The sequence below is a fragment of the Haliaeetus albicilla genome, chromosome 12 (assembly GCF_947461875.1).
Source record: "Haliaeetus albicilla chromosome 12, bHalAlb1.1, whole genome shotgun sequence".
Taxonomy (NCBI): domain Eukaryota; kingdom Metazoa; phylum Chordata; class Aves; order Accipitriformes; family Accipitridae; genus Haliaeetus; species Haliaeetus albicilla.
Window position 1 is genome coordinate 15045741 of NC_091494.1, and position 22159 is coordinate 15067899.

Consider the following 22159-nt stretch of genomic DNA (forward strand, 5'->3'; position numbering starts at 1 on the left):
AGGCTGGCCGCTGCACTTGCCCTAGGAACAGAGGGGTCAATGTGAAGAGCCATGCTGGCACCAAAACCCCCAAACCCTCATCACATGCAAATTCTGATTTAATTAGCAGCACTAGGGTTTAAATGTATGACCATCAGATGCACGCTGCTGGGCCCAGCCCCTGGCATGGTCAAACACAGCCTGCACCCATGCCCAACTTTTCCTTAACCAGATGGGTTCCACAGCTTGGTCTTTCTAGATGAAACTGGACAGTTGTGCTTCCTGAAGGCCACACAAGTGGACAAACTTCCCTCTGGCTCTCCAAACATGGCATGTTTGAGGAACTAACAAATGCTCTCAGAAGTGCTGTGTCTGACTTACTTAGATTTCTGTAACAGCAGCAAGGCTTACATAGTTGTTTATCAGTCAAAAAAGAGGGGTAGGCTTTTTATAGTCTAAACTTTATTAAGTGATAAAGATCTATGAATCATCTAACGTGCAATTTATCTACAGACAAATAGGATTAAAAATAGAGCAGGTAGTTTCGTCTCCTTTTTTTTTTTAATTGGAATGGAAACAAAAAGAAAGCTGGCAGATGAGGAAAAAGAAGGCTGCTGAGATTGCTGAGCACAAGGCTATGGCTGAGGACTGCAATGACAGCTTCCTCAGTTATTTTATCTCCCTGATGAGGGGCCAGATCTTAGGTACTCTCAAGTGACCCTTTTCTGTAATGAGGATCTCAGTATTTGGCCTATTCGTATTTTTCATTTCTCTGCACTTGGTCCAGGAAATCACAAGGGTTGGCATTTTACCACTGGAATCAATGCAAAGACTTCTGTCTCTTAAGTGCTTGGCTCTGCCTCAGAGTTTTTTAATCTTTCCTTTCCTAAATGTAACTGATTGACAGGAGTGTGCATCCCTGGGTCAGTTTTCAACTCATGATCCAAATAGCTCCTCTGAACTTGGAAGAAATCCCAACAGTTTCCCAAAGAATTTTCCTTGGGACAGTCTGGAAACCGTCCTTGTCAATAAATAATTTCTGTCAAGTGAAACACTGACAGAGCTACTCCGCTCAGCTAACTATACTGTGAAACATTAACCTCCTTTCCTGCCCCATGGTGGCAGAGACTGTGTTTTGCTGCTTTGTGACCCAGGAGTGACCTCACTGTGGACTCCTGTATTTTCAGCACACCTCCTTGAGGTTCAGGATTGAGTTACGTGGCACCTACATTTAAAGAAGCAGATGGGAAAAAGCAACTTTCATTTCTTCCTTGTCTCGACTGGGCATGATATACAGTGAGAGGGGACAGATAATGCCAGGACCACCTGTTCCTCATCCAAGGATGCTCAGTTTCCCCGATGCACACACACACACACACCCACACACACACACCCTGCCAGCCTGGCAGCGGTGCTGCCTGATGTAAGGGGCTCTGCCTGCCATCACCTAGGCATCTTGCTGCTCCAGCACACTCAGAAGGGCTGTGGCTCCGAGGGCTGGGGAGGAAGAGGAGAAATACACTGCCAAGGAGAGCGAGGGCAGATGTCCTCTGCAGAACCAGATGGCTATGGGACCACAGGGGCCACCCTCCCATGACACAACGTGTGTCCCTGACAGAGCTCCCTGGACACAGCCATGCCCAGCAGTTGGTAGCACAGTTGGGCATCACCAGCAAGTTGTCACCTCAGGGGTCTCTGAGGCTGAGTGACATGGGTGCACATACTTGAATGCCATTACACGTTCAGTTGTGCCTGCAGCAAGACAGGGCACAAATTTGTATCCGTTGCTGCTGGGCAGGAACCGTGACACTGAAGACACCAGGGCTGTCGTTCCATGGAGCTCCAGGATATGAAGCTGATGATAAATTCCTGAGGGTTTCAGAGGGTGAGATGCTCTGGGAGACCCCTCCTCACTCCAACAACCCCACCAGAGAGGGTTTGCCCAGAAGATCACGCATGATGCCAGAGCAGCGCATAGGCAGGAGCCACCTCACAAGTATCCCAATTGACACCTATGCCTCTGGCTCTTCCCTATCCACTCCTTCCAACCTCACCCCTCCACTGAGTAGTTTCTCTACACCCACACTTCTCCACACCCACAATTCTCTCTCCTCCACCTGTCATAATATGCAGCCTGGCTGTACTGACAAGCCCACGCCACAGCATTCACTCTCGCTAGCAAGCCCAGAAGAGGAAGCCTTGTTCAGGCCCCTACTCTTGGGGTACAAACCAAGCAGAGCACCAGCACCAGATCTGCCTTCCTGCCTCGTCTCCAGAGGAGCTTCAGGCCTGGTGGCATTGACCTGCACAGGTACCCATCTCGGGAGGGCTGCATGGCTTTGCCAAGCCTGTGCCAGCAGCCCAGAGCTATTTTGTAATTAGGATGCTTCACTCGAGCAAGAGAGGTTGTTAAAAGAGACAAGTATAGAAGAGTATTTTGTGGAAAGGGCTGGGTAAGGAAAAATAAGCCAGTTTAATGTTCACACAAAGAGCACTGATCCAGAAAAAAAAGGAGAAGATTTTTCTTTTCATTAAGAAACAAACCAAAACAAACCCCACTTTTCCTTCAGTGCAAGTAGAGCGCACAGCCTCCTGCAGAAAGGCTGTTACAGCCCTGCTAGCTGGCCCAAACTCGACAGTGCTGCACTAGGAGAAAGAAAAAAGCCAAAACAAACAAACAAAAACCCCACTCTTACTCAGAAGTCAGCCCTCTGCCTGCAACCTGCACACACTAGTCACAGCACAACCAGGACAGCCAAGGAGAGATTAGGTCAATTTATGGGAACAAGCTCACACAGCTCAGAGTCCACAGCTCCCCGGAGGGCCCCACGCTTTCACCAGGGCTGGCCAAGTCCGGCACGGGCAGGTCCCCTCTCTCCACCTTGTGCCCTGGCTTCTCTTTGGAGCTTGTGTTCCCAGGGGCCCCGGGCAGCTCCCAAGGGACACAGGGAACAAAGTACGTGCCACGTCCTGGCCAAGCTCTGCCAGGCACAAGGTAATCAAGGGCCCTAAGCTGCCCTGTGCTTCTGGCGTGAGACTCTGGTTTTGGGCTGCCCATTTGCATGCTCATTAAGAGGTGTCCAGTACCAATCTGCAAGGCTCAGCAGATGAAATCCAAAGGAAAAGCCACATGGCCCTCAGCTGTCTTGACGTCCAATTAGCACTTCTACTTCTGAGAGCTGCTACTGCCAGGGCAAGTACCTCAGCCCGGAGTGCCCACCACTGAGGCTGATAATGCTGCAGATTTGGCACCTGGGCCTCGGCACTGCCACCTGCGTGGACTGCTCTGCCTGCCGGGTACCGGCCACCCCGTGAGTCCTCAGCCTTTTGCTGGCTCAGCATGAATGAGTTGTCAGCGGAGCTATCTATGGGATATTCTCTTGGCTGGCATCTCCCTCCAGAGCTTGTGGCTGAACTCTTGTTATTTTGCCTTCAGCACCGGCGGCTCTCATACTTTCAACAGAGATGCTAAAGCAGGCTGAGGTACTGCTTGAGAAACCCAGCTCTCTGCTTTACCTGCTCAGTCTCCCTTACAGCCCTTGCTTGGCCCAGCTAAAGTAATCTCAGCAACTTGGATGGTAAAACACTTAGCCTTAAGGTTGGGATGAAGCTCTAACAGGGTAGCATAGACACAACCATGCTTATACAGTCCTACAAGTTCTGTGAAGATAGGTGGTTGCACGTAAGAGATGGTGTTAGTGCCTGCTGTACATGCACAGCCATGAGAGGTAAATCCATAAGGAGCAATTCACCCTGCTGCCTACTGACTTGACCCAAGAGGTTTGGATGTTTATATTCAGAGGCTAGAATCATAACATCCACAACAGATGCACCACCCCAAACATGGAAATATTCCTGCCACATCCTCGTTGTAGCTGGCTCAGCCTTGACCCTGTAAATGAATTGTGCCTAAGGCTAGCGAAGAAGGTAGCAAAATCTCTCTTAGGAGCTCAAACTGTAGAACAAACAACGGTTACAGGGAGGGCGAACAGAGGAAAGAGGAAAGGGAAAGAAGAAAGGGAAAAAATGCAGCAGAGGTTATATTGTGCATGAGGATCAGGCAGCTTGAAGTGCTATAAAATCCTTTATACAAATGTTATTGCAGTCAAATGAAATAGCAGCTATTCTCAGGGAAACCGTAGCTACCCTCAGTGATTATTACAATAGCCAGAATGATGCAGTATTTTTTCCTTTTTGAACCAGACGCTATCACTAGTGGTACGTACCTGTATACTTACAGAACACTTTAGATCAGCATATCAAGTTCAGATGGAAACTGTTTAATACATTGATACACCCAGGTTGGATAGGGCTTTGTTCAATAACCATTTCTCATGGTGAGATAAGGGACAGAACTGAATGCAGCCATTAACTGTCAATCAAAGCACAGATCAGTTTATTCATGGCTCTCCTTACCCCTGGGAAACGATAAACAGTTTAGATATCCCTCAATTAAGTCTCTCCAGGACCACCTAGTCACAGATTTGTTTTTGATATCCTACTTTTAAAACCTCTTGTCCCCGCCTACGGAGTTCACTACAGGCAGAGTTGGTGCAGCATTACACTTTTTTATTTCAATCCTTGCTTTTGCCAGAAGGTTAGTCAACATCTTGAGTCCTACCCCACTTGCTCAGACAAAATCTCACTGATCACAAAGATGAATGGGGCTCATTTCCTCATTTTGTCCCATGGGACAAGAAACATACTTAATAATGCTCCAGGTTACGTATGGCTCATATATACTGCCAGGGCCTTCCAGCACTGCCTGTTCCGGAGCAGATTTCCTGTATTCCAGACAGCTTCCCATTGTAACAGGCACACGCTTCCTTCCCACCGCACAGGTGGGACCGTAAGTACCTATGATCCTGCATTATTGAGCCCATATCTTCTGAGCAGGTCACAAGGGCATATTGGAAGCAAAGTCGTAGTGTTTAAGCTGCCAAACAACTATTCTTTCATCAGAGCAGCAGCAAAACCAGCACTGCACAGACCCAAAGAGGAAACTCTGCCATAATAAGCTTAGATCAGAGTCCAAAGTAGGCGGAAACATGCCAGTTAATGACTTCCAGCTCCAGCATGGAGAGCACGCTGAAGGAGGACAAATGGGGCAGTGTCTGTCCTCAGCTTGAGAAGTCACAGAGCTCCTTTCTTCTAGATGCTCCACTTGTGTATTTGGAGAGGGGGTGGCTGTAGGGGTGGACACACACAATGGCAATTAGAAACGTGCCACACATTTGGATCTCAAATCACACAGGCTCCCCCAACATTTTGTGGTATTAATAGTTGGCTCTTCATTTCACCCATTACAGGACAGAGCTATTACATGAATTCAGACATTGCACTGAGTCTTAAGACTGGTACTGCTTCTCCCTTGGGGCTGGGAAGGCAGGGAAGGGAGGGAGGGCTGGGAGCCCCCCACCTGCACTTGGGTCCCTACTTTCCTTACTCACAAATTTCAGCCCAGGCACTTCCAAAAGATATTGAACTTGTCATAGAATGAAGGGCACAGCCACAACCTCATCCTTCACAGGACATGGAGAAATCCTTCAGCTTGCAGCCAAGGCATCCAACCAGGACTACAGGACAAGGGAAGGGAAAGAAAATTACATCTGTGACCTGCCAGTGGATTAGCACTGAAGTAAAGATTGAGCTCAATGATATACAGCCCTCTCAAAATCTAGGCTGGATAAGAGCCCAGTGACTACCCATGCAGCAGGACCAGTAACTACCTGGGAACCAGCAACAGGCCCACAGCCAAAGAGAAGCAGGTCAAGAGTCTCTAAGGTTCAACCACTATATTCAACACACAATCAAAAGGGCCAGAAAGTCTGCAGGACCATACAGATAAGCAGCAGGACTGCTGCAGGCCATGCTACCATTCTGTATTGTCATCTCCACTACAGAGGATTGACCGTTCCCATGATTCTCAGATGTGCACCTTTACTGTTCATGGCTCCCATGGTCAGAGGGAAGTTTGGGACCGAAATCCCAGGCTCCCACCCTTTTTGCCACTAAAGCACCCAGCCATGCAATTCCCCTGGTCTTCAGCAGGCCCTCAGATTTGAACCCCCCCAGCGGGATCACCTCTGCTCTGTCCTGCCTCTCTCCTCTACCACCCCTCCAGAGGCTGAGCAGCAGGTCCTGTCAGCCCCATCTCCTCAGCCATGGCCACCCCGTGAGAGCTGATGATCAATGCATTACCAGGCAGCCAGGCAGCGTGTGCTGTGGAGTCTCGCTGCCACGCACAGAGGGCAAGGTTAGGGTGCCCTTGCTGATGGAGCAATCCAGCTAGATGCTGGCCAGAAGCCCCTCAGATAAAACCTCCTGGAGGTAAGGCTGGAAGGGAAGAAGGGTGAGAAGCAAAAGTATGCATGCTGCCTCCGCTTTCGTCAAGAGACACTTTTATGCTCTACCACCCTGGGAACCGAAAAGAGGGTGTTCTGGGGCTGAACATATCCGAAACTTTAACTTTCAGAAGTTTGTGCGAATGCTTCTGCCGTTCTTTTGCAGCATGCAAACCTTGATTTGAGTGCAGGTTTCCACCCAGAACTCAAAACAAAACTGCTGAAACCACAGGCTTTGACAGAATCTCTGCCCAAAATAACTATCTTAGCACAGGTTTGCTCAAAATTAAAATCTCTCTTGTAGGCAGGGCACAGGGTTTAAGGCTGGTGAGGAAAACAGCAGCTGGGGGCTCCAGGGGGAAGGACTGAGGCAGAGAGAGAACGGGCAAGTCAGGAGCCCAGCCCTACTTATCTGAGCAGCAGCCCATACTTGGTGCAGCCCAGCAGCTCTGCATATCTATCACTTGAACCATCAAACCTGTTCCTGAGCTCTCAGCATTTCTGAAAGTAAATCCCTGTACAAGACAGTGAGGTTCTTTGCCTTAATTACCACATCTGTTTGCCGCCCACTGGGAATAAGGACTGTAAATCCTTCCAACACTTACATGGGCACTTGACGAGCTTTCTGCTCCCCCGCTTTGTGGCCACTCTGTGGGTTGAGCACTCCGTGGTCTGCCCATGCTCCAGCCATGACCTTGTGCCTTCCCTCTCTGTTGTAATCCAAGCTGGGAGCCTACTTCACTTACTCTTTTTAGCAGCCTATTCTCCTTATCTGTTATAAACTCAGCGATGCTAAAAATGTAGGACACAATAGCACTTGGATGGGACGCCTGATGTCAGGAATAGCTCCCCGGCTCCTTGAGCGGGACTGTGGCTTGACAAACCTTGCTTTACAAACACCGTTGCAAGCCTTGGAGAATGTGGGAACAACTCTTCCCTCCCGTGTGTTGGATCTGCTGCTCTCCTCCCTGGATAAAAGGCCGTTCTGCGCCTTTTGGCCGACGTTCAGGGCTGCCAGAACAGCCAGAAGCTGCTCTCTGCCTTTTTTTTTTTTTCCTATAAGCCACAGACAGAAGAAACCACAGAGGGAAGAAAAGCCTTAAATCAGCATTGGAGATTTGGCTTCAGTTCTCTCTTTTATTTTTTAACCAGGCAGATCTATAGCAGAGATAAGCATATGCTTAAACAGTTTGCTGAATCAGAATCAAGAGAGTCAGATTCTCCACTCAAAAGTTGCTTTGATACCTCAGTTATGCTGTTCACTTAAGCACTACATGTAAGTGAAATATATCTTCTTTTTTCCCCTGCTTTTGATGCTGATATTTCTGTAGGAAAGACTGCATATCCCGTCTCTAACAGAATCCTTTTTTCGTTGGCAAGACTGACACTGCTGGGTGGTACAAACAGGCGTCACCTTGTCAGAAGTGACACTGACAGTCGACGGGCTTTGGTCCCCAGAAGTCAGGCTGCTAAAGGCAGTTTGGCAACTACCTGCTATCCAAAATAGTCTTAAATCTCTGGTCTGAAGACACAGTCTAGACTAAAAAAGGCCTTGACATAACTGCCCTGTCTCTAACACCAGATTTTCTCTATGCAGTAAAAATGACAAACTTTCCTAGTAAGGGTACTTTTGCTGGAAGAGCATCTCCCAGTTCAGTGAGTAAAATAACCTGAACAGGAAAAAATCATGTTGATTTAATTATACACCTACAATGGGATTTTAATGGTACAGAAACAGCATAAAAGAAATAATTCCTTTAACCAGCGTTTCCTTATTGTCATAAGCTTCTAATGTAGGCCTGGCTTTAGGGACTTGTGGGACAAAGTAATTCGCTTCATGCTGGAAAAATCTGTAACCATTATCCTTTGCAGATGCAGAAGCCAGTGCACCCTGCTACACAAAGCAAAATCACTTGCTGTGGTTTGTTTTTTGTTTTTTTTTAAAGAGGCAACCGTTCCCTTGATTTTAATTTTTCCCCTTACAATAGAGAACAAGGCTAAAGAGTTTTGCAGGCAGCTTTTCAAAATAAACAGGCAAGGTCATGCTGCTGTGGGGAGGAGGGAAAGAACAAGCTCTGCTTCTCAGAGGCAGGAAATGAGCGCCGGGGGAGCAGGAAGGCCCGCAGTGAGGACAGCAGGTCCCCGCGAGCACCTGAGCCAGGGCCGGGTGCTCCCAGCCCCACGCTCGCTGATTCAGTGCAACAGCGTGTCCCATCAGACCAACAGCTTCAAAGCCGGCCTTTGCGGTTCCTTTCTGAAAAGCTTTTTATTAAGAAAAAACCAAACCAAACCAAACCCAAAGCAAGGCAAGGCGTACATTTGAAGTTACTTACACATGGCTTTATGTTTTAAAAATCAGCGCAGGAACAAGAGTACTGTAAAATATGACCCACTTAGTTACACCTATGCTTCGGTGGACTTTAATCCGACATTGTGTTATATATCTATTTTTTTATACGTATATGAGCCGAAACCCTACGTTAATTTCTATAGTTAATGACCGAGAGGTTAGCGAAGGACAGCAAAAGCAGCCTCCATTTGGATAAATGCTCATCTGAGTGTCAACACTGGTCAAATAGGAAGTTTGCAAAGTAGGCCTAGAGGAATAATTAGAAGAGGTTGACCTCAGTGTTAAAACATCCTTCCTTGCATTTTCTCCTTGAAGGGCAGGTGATTGCATGCAATCAAGTTGGAGCAAGTAAAAAAAATTACCATTCCAGCAGCTCAAAAGTACCACCCTGATCAGTTTAAAATCCCGGCAGCAGGTGACTGGAGGTGTCCTGTCTGATTACGCACTGAGAACACAAACAATGCCAGTTCACGTGTCCTTGCTGAGGAAGTCAACACTTCCTACCACCACAGCTAGTTCACGTGTGATGGTCAGGCCATCCTTTCTGCCTGCGGCGTAGGCTCTTCTAGGGGGCCCTTATAGCGTAAGATACGGGACTTCCAAAACTAGACAGGGACAGGGTTGGCTTTCTGCTCTCCCCTTGGCTGTGCTCTGGCAGCAATGAATTTGGCATCAGTGCCAAAGCAACGCTCAACATGCTGTGCTGCAAGGAGGTGGGATTTCTGGGCACTGAACCAGCTGAAGAGCAAAATCTCCATTCCCAGCTACAACACAATGCAGCAGTTTGGGTCTGCTTCTGGGGAAAGCATCCCCTTGCAGAGGGGAGAGCCCTTCCCAGTGCAGAGTGGCAGCAGCCTGGGGGTGCTTGGTGGGAAGTGGAGATGTCTTTCTCTTATGTAGGCTACCACAGCTGTATTAAAACCAGTGAGCAGTTCACTCCAGCTAAGTTGCCCCCAAAGTAATCAAATATCATCTTGCCCTGCTCATGTTTATTTTGCTTCAGCCTCCTGCTCTTCTCCTGTGTTCTGACAAGGAAAGGCCAGGGCGAAAAGAGGGAAAACATGTTTTCTGCCTTCTTTTGAACAACAGAGGATTCTGCAATACACTGATCTGTGAGGCAGCAAATACCAGGAATGGCCAGAACAGCGTGAAACCCCTTTGGCCTGCTGAAGCTGGCAAGAACTTTACCATTGACCCTATTAGTGCCGTATGGGTAAAGCCCAGGGACTGTTTATGCAGTAGTGGGTATTTTATGTCTGAACAAGGGGTTTAACTATCATTGATCATGCCAGCCATAGCAAAGATACCATATTTTTTTCTGTTTAATCAACTAAAAAACTCACCCCTTCCCAAACCATTAAATTTTATCAGAATAAATACTCATTTGGAGTCTATACTTAGTTTTAGAAAGAGGGGGAGGAAGCCATTTCCCTTGACATTTCCTCTATATAACCTTAATACAACGTAATAAAGGTTATGCTGCCGTTGTTACTAAACCTAGCATCGAGATGCTGCTTTTCTAAGAGGTAAAAATCGAGGCATAAATTTTCAAGTCGTATCATCGCTCCGCAGCTTTCCTACAACACCACCGAGCCCTTTCCTAGACAGAAAGGCTAATGAGTCCTTTCAGAGAATGGCACTGCTTTTGGCTCATTTCCACAGAAGTAGAAATAGCAAAGTCAGTGGCAAGGCCAAGTGGGTAAGAAAGGCTCCACATTGCAAAAAGCTGAGTAATCCTGTGAGACATCGAGCTGTTCTGGGTAGGGGCTGCGGGCACGCGGCCCTGGGCAGAAAGGCTTTAGCATCCTGCAAGATCAAGCTGTTGCTACTGAATTCCTCTCTTTTGCAATCTGTTAGGGAACAGCTGTGCCAAAGTGGAAAAAATCCCGGAAAGTTACTGAAACATTCTTACTATTAAAGACCTCATGTTTCCACTGCAAATGGATAAAACTCCCAGTGAGATTTCTGGTGTCTTTTAAGGTCAGCATTTGCGGCATTACAAAATAACAGGCATTCTGTGATGCTGTACTCATGGATTTTGGGAACATTTTTAAGTAAGACTAGAAAAAATTGCAACTCGCTTGTGATCTACACCACTGCTTGCCCGTAAGCATACGTAATGCTAATTTACTGTCATTCCTGTCGCTTCTCAGTACTGATCTGACCTCCGTTTCCTTGTGTGCTTCCCTTCTGACTTTGCCCCAGTTTGATCTAGTGACTGGGGCTACTTTAAAACAATATTCCATTGCCTGCATTTGAAATCCCTAATGAGAGGGCCTGCAGTGACTTTATATGGGACTGCACAGCACTCTGCTACCTTTGGCTGTCAGGATAAATATTCCATTCTTGTTCAAACTGGCAATCCCCAAATGAAGGGTTTAAAGAGAGGCATCACAGCAACCACTGTCATCTTCCTTCATCTACACCAGTATCCCCACCGAGGTGGGGGGAAAGGCTGCAGACAGCAGAATTAGCTGTGCTGTCTCTGAACTGTGTTGCTCTTTTTTTTCCATAATCACTAGTATATAATATCCCTCTTGGGAAACAAACCCTTTTACTAACATAACTGAGGATCGCTTCAAACTGAGAGGGTTTTTCCCCTTTTTCATCGCTCTAGAAATGCACTCTGGATTGACAGATTTTAATAGCTCTCTTTGTCGAGAAGAGATCAGACATTAAATGGCATTCCATGCAAGTGAGGACTCATTACTGTGAAGCTGTTGTTTCTTGCCCAGCCAGTTAATTGAAGCCTATAAAATTTCCATTGTTCAAACCTGGAGTATCTCACAGGGTATGCCTGGACAAGGCAAATCCCAAACCCTCATCCACTGGACTGATACATGGGTTCCCAAACATGCACAGGATGGAAAAGCAAACCAAGACTGTGCCATTTGATCAGGTTCTGTCCAGGGATCTCCAGTGGAGGTTTTAATCCTGTCTGTGGAAGTAAAGACACAGAGGTGAAGTCACTTGCCTTCAGGCATGCAGCAATTTAGTTGCAGAGCTGGAAATAAAACTGAGGAATATGAACATGCTGGACCATGCTATAATCAGCAGATGCTATTGCTTCCAAGTTCTAATTAAAGAGCTGTCAGTACACAAAAAGCATTTGTAGTTTGCAGTGAAACTGATAAAGCTCAATAGTCTGGAGTATTGGAGGGGAGGCATATGTTTTTTAAATCTCCCAAAGATGATAATGAACTCTTTTTTCCAGTCTGCCTCAGCCTGTGTAGCTAGCTGATCCCAGCTATGAGGTGTCTCTCTGCTCTAACAAACCCGGGATCCTGCCAGTCCAAATTAAGTCATGTTAAAAAATATATACTCTGCACTACAATTTCCTACCTGAGACTGTTTGTGTGAAAGAAGCTGCACTGTAGCGCTCTCCTGAAATAGACAGAATAACCAGTGGGAAAAATAACAAGTCTGGGAGAGAACAGAAGCAGCTGATGTGCTGCAGCCATCATTAACACAGCTGGCAATGTTTAAATGCATGAAAATAGGTGGTAATCCAAATATAAATGAATCAGTTTGATGTCTTGGGCATGCGAGTGCACACACAGACACACATGAATACCCACATTTCACTGCAAAGGGAGCTCCCTCTTCCAGCTAACACCGTGCCTAGCACCACTCCAGCAGGCGCTTGGCATGGGATCCAGCCCCAGTGTTAAAGGTTTGATTGCCTTAGTGCTGGAGCAGCTGCTGGATTTACATCCCCAGCTCTGTAAGCCAGGCAGGGGCTCAGCGCTGCTGCTCCTGCTTCTGCTGGGACCTGCCTCACGGGGCCGTGGGGCCGGTGGCAGGGCTGTGCTGCGGCCAGGTGCCAGCCAACACAGGCGCAGGCAGTGTGTTTGGGTTGGGGGGAAAGGTGTGCCCAGGGTTGCTCAATGCCAATGCCTCCAGCTGAGTGAGGAGCAACAGAAACCATCTCTCTAGAGTCCTGTCCAGCCCTGCTCCTTCAGACAGACAGCAGCTTAGCACAGGCCATTGTGGAGGATGAAATGATGGGGCAAGTGTGCTTCTCAATGTTTCCCACAAAAATGAAATACCTCACAGATTTTCCTACAATCCAATGATTACTTGGGTTTCTTACCTGGTGGGCACATATTGCTGCGAATACCGGGGCAGGGTGTGTGTGTGGTGTTGTTATTGGTGGTGCAGTCACTGCTGGGAGCACAAAGAAGCTTCACCTGCAGCCAAAGACCAGATGAGTTTGTGTGAACTGCATCAAGCCACAAGTGACGGAGAGCTGGTATGTCCCATAGCTTCCAGTATCAGTTTTGCTAAGGAAAAAAAAAAAGTATCAAAATGAGGCCTTCAGCTGAGCTTGTTTTCAAGTCTTTTTCCCCTGTGTACCTCAGGATCCCAGGTATTACCCTCCTGTCACCAAAGTCTGCCATGGCACCTGAGCACGGTGCTGGGGTCAGACCCAAACCATGACCCAAGATGAGGACCGCTTTCTGCAAGGCTGTTCGCACGCTGTTATTGTGGGCCCAGAGGATAGCCTAAGGAGGCTGATCCTTTATTTCTATCACTCCCACCCTATGAATGTTCATGGTTGCTTCTGTTTCCCCCATGCAACCACATCTGGAGGGTAAATGCACAGACCCTTCAATTCTTGAAGCAGCAGTGGCTTTCAGTGAGGGGAAAGACTATGTTAACCCAGCTGGGGGAAGTGCCTGCTGAAACTTGAAGACAGAACATTTTTACACATCAAAAAGCAGCCAGGCCACTAAGCCAGATGATAAGCAGAGCTGGCATACAAGTGAACAGCACTGGGCAAAATACAAACCCGAAGGCAGAGAGCTAGGCACCGGGAGCTGGCTGGGGACAAGGCCAGGTGCCCTGAGGAGGTGAGAGGGCTTGGGAGAAGCTTGCTGGGCAACTGCGAGTGCCCAAATGTATGGGGCAACGTCTGCGGCCACGTGCAGGGAGAGAGGGAGTGCCAGGCCCTGCTGGAGCCCCCACCCAGGACCGCGTCTCTGCACACCCCTCTGGAAGAGGCCATGCTAGGGCAAGGGCAGAGCTGGCAAAGCAGCCCTGTCCCCGCGCTCCCTCGCGGCAGCAGGCCTGAAGCCGCTGGAAGGGCTCTCCTGCACCCCACCACCCCTCTGGGACAGCGGGCGAGGGGGTAATGGGAGCAGCTCCTGCTCCCAGGGGAGCGCAGCGGAGGACGGGCAGCCCAGCTTAGCACCGGAGCGCCGCGTAGGCAGCCTTGTTGAGCCTGGACAGGCAGGGCCTTGGCAGGCTGCTGGTCTCGGGGAGCTCGGGCCTGGCGCCCTCCTGGCTGGACGGGGAGGAATTGCTCTGTGTGGGGCCCCCTGCCTCCCGAGAGTCTTCCACCAGGGATGACTGGGCCCATCGTGACTTGCAACTGCTAAATCAATTCCCTCGGCAAGGAGCAACGCCAACCAAGATCCATCCTCCTCACGTCCTCGGCCTGAAAGCGCAGGGCCCACACACCCTGCTGCCCCGTGGGGCTGAGAAAAGCCGGCAGCAACTCCCAGGAGTACCCCTCCCGGCCCTGCCCGGCCAGGGAAGATCCCTGCCTGCCCGCTGGGAGTGGGAACAGAGCGTGTTCTCTGTCCTGCACGGGGAGGTTGGAGACAAGAGACCAGATCTTGCTGTTCCACTTGCTGCACAGGCCGTACTACAGAGGAGCGAGCAACCATTTTGCTTATAATTCACTCTTTCTTGCCTTCTGATTCACGGCCAATATCTCACTTGCATCGGGAGCCTGCCACCGACGGCTGGCACGGCACCGGCGCCAGTTCCCGGGAGGAGGCACAAAAAGCCCCGGGTTTCATGGGCTGAGCTCCTGGGGATCTCTGCCCAGCCTCTGGCAATAGCTGGATAGGGGTGAACAGACCGGGCCCTCACAGCATGGAGAGGAGAGCTGGGAACCCTTCTGCCACCTTTTCAAACCGAGTCATCTCCACAGAGGCATTGCTTATTTTAATGGTATAAAAGTGAATAATATAAAATGCGAACCAGCAGTTCTGTGGCACTGGTAAACAGGGCTGCCAAATTCTCCCGCTGCAGACAGCTGTCAGAAAATGTCTGCATTTGCAGTCTAAAGCCCAGCAACATCTCAGCTGCAGAGAAGCCAGCCTCTGTCCTCTACCTCTATTTTTTCCTTATTTGATCAAGTTTGACAAAGGCTGTGCCAGAAGCAGGTTTTAACGGTGACTCAAGTACACGTCAGCTCTACAGAGGTGCAGCACAGGCGTGTAGGCACTGGGGCAGCGTTCAGGTCAAAACCAGCAAGCCCCACATCACTGCAAGCTCAGTTACTCGCAGCTGAATTCCTTCTACCTCCACCTTACTTGGGATTTTGTTACAGGCACTTCTGGAGCACAAGAAAAGACGTCTTAGAAGGGTTTCTCCAAAAGCAAAAAACTCATACTGGACTAGAAGTTCAGCCAGTGTTTCAGCAGAGCTCTACCAACTTTTACCACAAAAAGAGAGAGAGAAAGAGGAAATGCCTTGAAACAACACAACCAGAATTATCTGTAAGGTGCTCTGTGATCAAGGTGGTGTCCTAAGAACAAGGGGCCAGGTGCATAAAAGTCTCTAGGAGGTAAAGGGGAGAAAAAACACCCAACCAAAAAAGATTCCCAGATGCAGTTGAGGTCTTCAGCAAAAAATAGCAGATGAGATAAATGCTTGTGTAATTGCTCTTCAGACAGCAAATCAGGGCAGGTTTCTGGAACTGCGAAAGAAAAGCCAATTCTGCTGCAGTGCCTGAGAGGTGAGGCATGGGGTCTTTGCCCTCTGGGACAGTTGGCTCCTGTGACTTTGCTCTGTTCACAGAAGCTGGAGGCGGCCAGTAGGCAGGTCAGAGTATTCTCTGGAAAGCAGCAAGGTACTTGCCACAGCGCCTTGCAATGTGCATGCCATTACTGTGTCATTTCGAACAACGGAGTTGAGAGTTATATAAGTTTCTATTCCCAATTAGATCTAGCATAGTGGCTATTCGATCTATACTTGGTCAGAAATCATCTTTGAACTGCTAGTTTCAGGGCTTTTTCTGATTCAAAATTGACCATAAACATGTATATAGTCGGGTTGCAGCCACTGGATTTCTCACAGACTCTGTTGTGGACCTCAGCTGCATCACTGCCTGCTACAGCCACTGGCAAGGTGGCACAAACCTTTGTACTTTCATTACGCACAAGAGTAGCACTGTACACATGTACTGTGAACAAGTCAAGGCTACCTATAGGGAAGTTCATGCTTGGCAAAGAGAATTATGAATTTGATTCTAGCAGCACTAAACAAATTGTTTGCCTAATCAGGTGAGGCAGTCACACAAGTTACCAAAGGATGCAAAAGGAGAAGTTCCTGGCCTATACCCTAACCAGGATTCTTCAGGGTGTTGTTGACATGTGTTTCAGTCCTGATGGGGTGAAAACCAGGTACTATATTTAAGTTGGCAAGCCATGTGCTATGCATGGAGAGCACAGACAGACCCAGTCCGCCTGCTCCTGCCTTCCCAAGCACAGCTCACTCGGGACAGGGCAGGACTGCAGGACCTCTAACACCTTGCACGCCTTCTGCATGACCAAAAGCGGAATATCTACACAGTCTACGCTCCAAAAAAGGCACTCAGAAAGGAAAGGACTTTTTCCTCTGCCCACTCAGAAATGAAGAAATCAAGCGAGAAATCCTGACTCAAGTGAAACAAGCAGGACTTTGCCACTGATTTCAACAGGCCCAGCTTTTCACCCTGAGAGTCTGCTCTGCTGTTGAGTAAGGAGATAAGCTGCCAGCAGCAACAGTCTGGCCTCGGAAATCTGGAGGGGTTTGTTGGCTGATTGCAGAAGCAGCAAATGCACAGCTCACCCACAGTGCAGATGTAACTTGCATGCCTCCCGCTTTCAGAAAAGCTGAGGGCTCCGCGTTGTTTATTGTGCAATAGGAAGACATTAATAATCATGCCTGACAATGTTTAAGAATGGAGATAAAATTCTCTATTATCATGGATTATCAGTTTGTCAAAGGGGATGCTGGCAGACAGAAGCTTTACTGGGATGAGGCTTGCATTTCAATGAGTGATCTGCACGGAAAGCTTTCAGCTCCTCCACACATCAGATCCAGGCAGAAGCAGATCTGTGCTGAAGCATGCTTCCAAGATGCCCTGCAGTGCTCAGAGAGGTCTGACTCCAGCCAGGTCATGGTCAAGGCTGTCAAGACTAGAAATTAGAGACTGCCTTAACTGTATAAGATGCTGCGCTGCAGGGTGAGTAATCAGGGTTTTAGAAAAGCATGCTGAAAATGACCATATTTCCTGCTATTTATAAAATGCCGCAAAAGCACAAACTGGAGGCACTGGCATAATGCTTAAACCTCAGCGCTCCCTCAGACCCAAGGTGCTCAGATCCTCTCATGAAGAGAATGGTAGAAGCACTCAATCCAGCCACCTTGCAAGGACTTTAGGGGCTTTGCTGGGAGCGGGAGCCAACCCCAAGCGCCCAGGTAAAGACAAAGAGAGCAAACGCATAGGTGAGCAGTGTCTCCCCTTGTGAGGACTGCACTGAGCCCCACAGACAAACCTTGCTGCAAGCGTGCTGCTGGCTGTCTAAACCAGTGGCAATTACAAGGGAACCCAGAGTGGCAGTTCTGTCCCTCCCGACCTCTTGCCAGCACCATCCTTCTTCTCCCGTCACACTGCTCTAGCCCACAGCCAGCCTACAAGGCAGGTAAAGGACCTTCTTCAGCTTGCCAGACAAGCCTAATGAAGGGCCCTTCTTTTAGCAGTAATTTCCTTGCTGTTCATTAGTCTTGCATGATGCCTGGGAGTGGAATACTCTGAATTAGGTGCTTTTGAAGAGGCAGTAGTACCAGTACGAAACTTTGCACAGATCTGAACTTAAAACCAATGCTCAGCATGAAAAAGAGGTTATCACCCCTTCACATTTCAAATCTCTTTCTGCAAGCACAGGACCTAGAAAGATCCCTCCTTCCTCATCTCCCTTTAAAAAAATACTTAGGTTTCCCTGAAATACTGCGGCTGTCTCTGCCAAGCTACCAAGTATCTTGAGACTCACGATGGAGTCTCAAGAGCTGATAAAGCTGCCTGTGCGTGTGGTTGAGGAGGCTCTGGGAGATGAAGGGCAAGTCACATGCCTGCTTTGGGCCTTATTGCTACCATCCACAAGACTTGCATGAGAGACAATGTTGGTTGCATAAATTCTTATGGCCCCGAGGAGCTCAGTGCAGGAGCCTGCTGACAGCAAAATCAAATTCTTCTTGTATACAGCACCAATCCTCTGCCATGCTTTAAAACAGGCCTGAAAATGCCAGCAGCCACACTGATACAGTCACAAGACAAAACACCGGCTGGTCTCTGTTTGCTCTCCAAGATGCAGCCACCAGGCTTGTGCGGCTATACATGCAGGGAGCATCTGCTGTGTGTGCAGGGAGTGCCATCGACTTGGGCACACACACGCACACACACACTCCTCATGTACGCACATGCTCACCAGCTACAGCCTTACACCGTAAACACAAGCTGCTGCTCAAGTGCAATGCTTGGCTGAGCTCCCTTCCACCTCTACAGCACTCAAGTAATTCAGAAACAAGCAGATTGCTGGGATAAAAGCAACCAGCCATTATTTCTTCTGCTGCAGACCTGCTCCCGCAGGTTCATACCTAACATTTGCATAGTGTTCTTTCCCATAGGGCCCCCATGTGTGATGAAGACATGCATGCAAGGAGGGAAGCATCGTTATCCCCGTTTCTCAGGTAAAGGAACTCAGTGCTTTGCACATACTGTGAAGATGGGATTCCCTGCAGCAGAAAGGCAGGAGTCCAGCCCCAAGCTGTTCCTGCCTCACACCAACCCTTCTCACTGCAGATTCAGCCCATTTCTTCTTGTGCAATCCACCACCGACCTGGGGAGCAGGTCCTTTTGTATGGCCCTCACTTCACACTTGAAGCCTGTTCTCTCCCTCTTTAATTCTTTGTAGTTTTGGCTGGATAACCCTTCTTTCAGTTGTTCCATACAGAATATGGGGCGGGGGAGTAGTGCTGCTGTTACTTTTGCCGGGGTTTGCCACTATTATTTTTGCTGCTCTCTAGTGTGATCCGCCACTTTCTGGCATGCAAACCCCAGAGCGAGAATTTCAGCTGTAGCCGTGCCTCTGCTGAACATGGCTGGAGAATCGCTTGCCCAGGTCTTACCGGCTACGCTGCTGTTTATCTGAGCCAGTGTGGCAGTCCCCTTGCGTAGTCCCCTGCTATGTAATGCGAAAGTACAGTTTCACTGCATCTAGGCATGGCAAAGGCAGTCGGGAACTTGGGGAGGCAAGTGCAAGGGGCGCTCCCTGATTGTATCCCCATTTCTCTCTGTGTCCATTTCTACATGGCAGGGGAAGAGGAAGTTTGAAAACCATTTCCCTTTGCAAGCCACAGGGTCCTGAAAGCCCCCCAGCAAGCACAGCCCCAGCACAGTTGCCTGCACCAAACAAAGGGCTGCAATGGCTGCGGCTGTAAACAATGTTCGGAGGCAGCAGAGCCTGCTTGTATTTGACAGACAAAACCTTAATAGACTAAGCACGCAGCATGGGTTGACACAGCTGCCACTCTCTCGCTGTCTCTCTGCTCTCTACAAAAATGCACAGTTTGTGCTTTGCTGCCCAGGGCCTCGGCTGAGCTGCCCCAGAGCAAAGGGTCGAGGTTTAACCTGCCCCTCTCCACCTCCCCTCACTGCCCAGGGACAGGGCTTGCCCTTCCCAGTTAACACTGATCATCAGCACTGGTTCGACACCACTGGTACACAGCCAGGCTTCACAGATGGCCGTGGAGTGGAGATTTCAATACAAGAAACAGTTGAAACAACAAAAACCCTGCCGAGGCTGATTCAGCTCGTGAGCCTGCATCCCATTAAGCAAGTCATTTTTTCCAGTTTTTCGGTGCAGGAACCGCGTGGTCGGGTACGGCTGGCCGCACTGAATCACCTCTTCCAGCCAGGCTGCTGGCAGCCGACTTACTCCAAACTGGACCAAAGTTGCTCCTTCTACACTAGAAAACAAGGCCTTGTGACAAGGACTTCCAGCCAATTTCATACTGAAGCCACACTGGCAGTCCAGCGTGTTACATCCACTAGCAGCCCTCTCAAGAGCGTGCTACTGCATTTTGGGAGGGATTCTGGCCAATGGAGACCTGCCCAATGCAAAAAGGAGGGAGTTTTTTAACGTCCCCAGCTGGCACCTCCCAACGTCTCGCAGGCACCGCGCATGGTCTGGAAAACAACGGAGGTGGCTGTGATGCTTTGTGGGGTACAAGGGACAGCACAGCTCCTGAGGAGCTGAAAGGAGGCAGACACCAGCTGCGGCTCTTGCACATGGATCATAACAATCCAGAGCCAGGGCAGACAAATTAAAACCACCTTTCCCTCCTTTGTATCATGTCCTGGACTTACTCACACTGTCTCGCAGACAACTTCACACAAATCTTGTCCCTTTGAGACATCCTAACTCAGAGTACTAAAAAATTCTCAAAACCTGGTAAAACCTACAACTCTACAACTGTTTTCTCCTTGATCACTGCTGGTTTTTTTGCTGTTGATGAAGTGATGCAGTCTCTAGACAGGATGTGGTTTGTGCCATTCTGCATGTCATCCACACAAGATGCTAGACTGAAACAGTCATCAGCTGGGAGATTTCAAGCAGGACTTTGAAAAAAAAAAAAAAAAAAAAAAAACCCCAAAATTTTTAAGGTGGGTAGATATTCCCAGGGACTCACAAAGATCCCATAGTAAATTGGGAATTAAATTGCCATCCAAAAGGATAGGTGATAGGAACTGAATGTAGCTGCATCTTTCAGGGGTTGGCTGCCTTTGAAAATACGTCCTTTAATCATTTAGCTCAAGCCACAGTTGCTTTTAATTTAGCTTGGGAGGCTGTAACTCAAGGAACAGCTCGTAATTACTACTGACATATACTGCTTTCTAAAGTAAGACACACTGAATTGTGAGTTTTAGTAACAATAGGATAAATATTAACTGGCTAACCATTTTGCAATTGTTAAGCAAAGTCTAGAGATATGGGAGTTTGCTTAACAAAACAGTTCAGAGGAGTTTGCTGTAGTCCTGGACATACTTTCAAGTAAAAGTCATAACCAGGTTGCACTGGAATCACGTGAAGATGACAATGGTAGAATTACCAAACTGTTTGAAGATTTGACCTCTGGAGCAGACTGATGAATGGCTTTGGATTGAAAATGAAGGCTCTTGTCCACTGTGCAAACACCTACTTGTTGGAAACATGAGGAGTCATGTAACCGATAACGCCAAATCTGATAGAGATCATGGAGCTGATCCAGAGGCACAGACACATGCAGGATCCTTTCTGTGCTCTGACACAGTTTCAAGTGTTGACCATGAAGCTTTGGATGACCCTTGGGTGTTTCAGCAACTCCTAACCTTTAGAGAAGCACAAAACATCCTGTTCATTTTCATGGGGCTCAGCCTCTATACCTAGAGATTTCTGCTGCTTTTTTTTCCTATTTTGTTTTATTTTTGACAGTTATCAAAAGAAGATACTTATTTAACAGTATGAAGCAATGAGCACCCACGTAATGAATGTTACAGGCATTTCTGTACTGCTTACAGGCAGAGTTTCCCCAAAAGCACCATCAAGAGCCTGGTGCTACACTGATGTACACATGTTCACTTGTCGTTGCCTTCCCTGGCAGCTGTGCAGTACCCGTGCCATGGCAAAAAATTGGCCTTAGCTCCTCATTAAATACTGTGTTCGGCTGCATTTTGTTTTTGCCAGACTACAATGTTTTGAATTTGGATGAATGAGTATCGCATTACAGGATAGTGTCTGATCTAGATAATCTGAAGCCAAAGCAGCACTAATCTTGCACCGAATCCATGTCAACACGCTTACTCACGTCTCCTGGGTTAGGGAATGAAGCACTTTCCCTTCAGCCTGAGGTTGGACCAAAAATACCGAAGAGACGCTGGCAGAAACTGTAATTATAAATGAAGACATCATGAAACCAGCCTTGCATAAAACCAAGATCGTGCTCCAGCCTTGAGCTGGCTGCTATGTTAGAATTACTGAGTCAAACAAGCACAAAATTTGTCAGTATCACTGGGAGACTTTACCTTTCTTTCATACCCGTACCACAAACCATTATAATGAAGCTATAAAGTGTTACAGTAAAATAAAACTTGGCAAGCCATACACATCCAGGATTTTTTACTTAAGGAAATTTAAAACTTGGTTTTACCAGTTTCCTGGTACAGGATAGGATGTTTTTAGCCCACATAAAAATGCACATTTTCATTAGCTGTGAACTACATAATATTTAAACACTGACATAAAAACTGAATCACCTCAGATATTTTTCTTCCTTTGGGCTAAGTATATATTTTGGAGACAGTCCATTGGCTATCCGGTAAACAGTATACTTCACAAAATGACCCGTTTCCTCCCCGTGTGGCCAGACCATTTAAAGGAGATGTTCATTC

At 48.1% G+C, this 22159-nt stretch overlaps 1 long non-coding RNA gene across 3 annotated transcripts in view; it reads right to left on the reverse strand.

Moving 5' to 3' along the window:
• Positions 1–22159, reverse strand: part of LOC138688037 (uncharacterized) — a 55322-nt gene that overhangs the window by 2746 nt on the left and 30417 nt on the right. The window contains exons 1-3 of one of the 3 annotated variants that reach the window (XR_011327079.1): positions 21577–21970; positions 12767–12956; positions 5435–5555 (exon numbers count right to left, since the gene is read on the reverse strand). This is a non-coding gene — a long non-coding RNA (uncharacterized lncRNA). Of the gene's footprint in view, positions 1–5434; positions 5556–12766; positions 12957–21576; positions 21971–22159 lie in introns of those variants that run through there. The other 2 variants (XR_011327081.1, XR_011327080.1) reach the window with 2 other exon arrangements.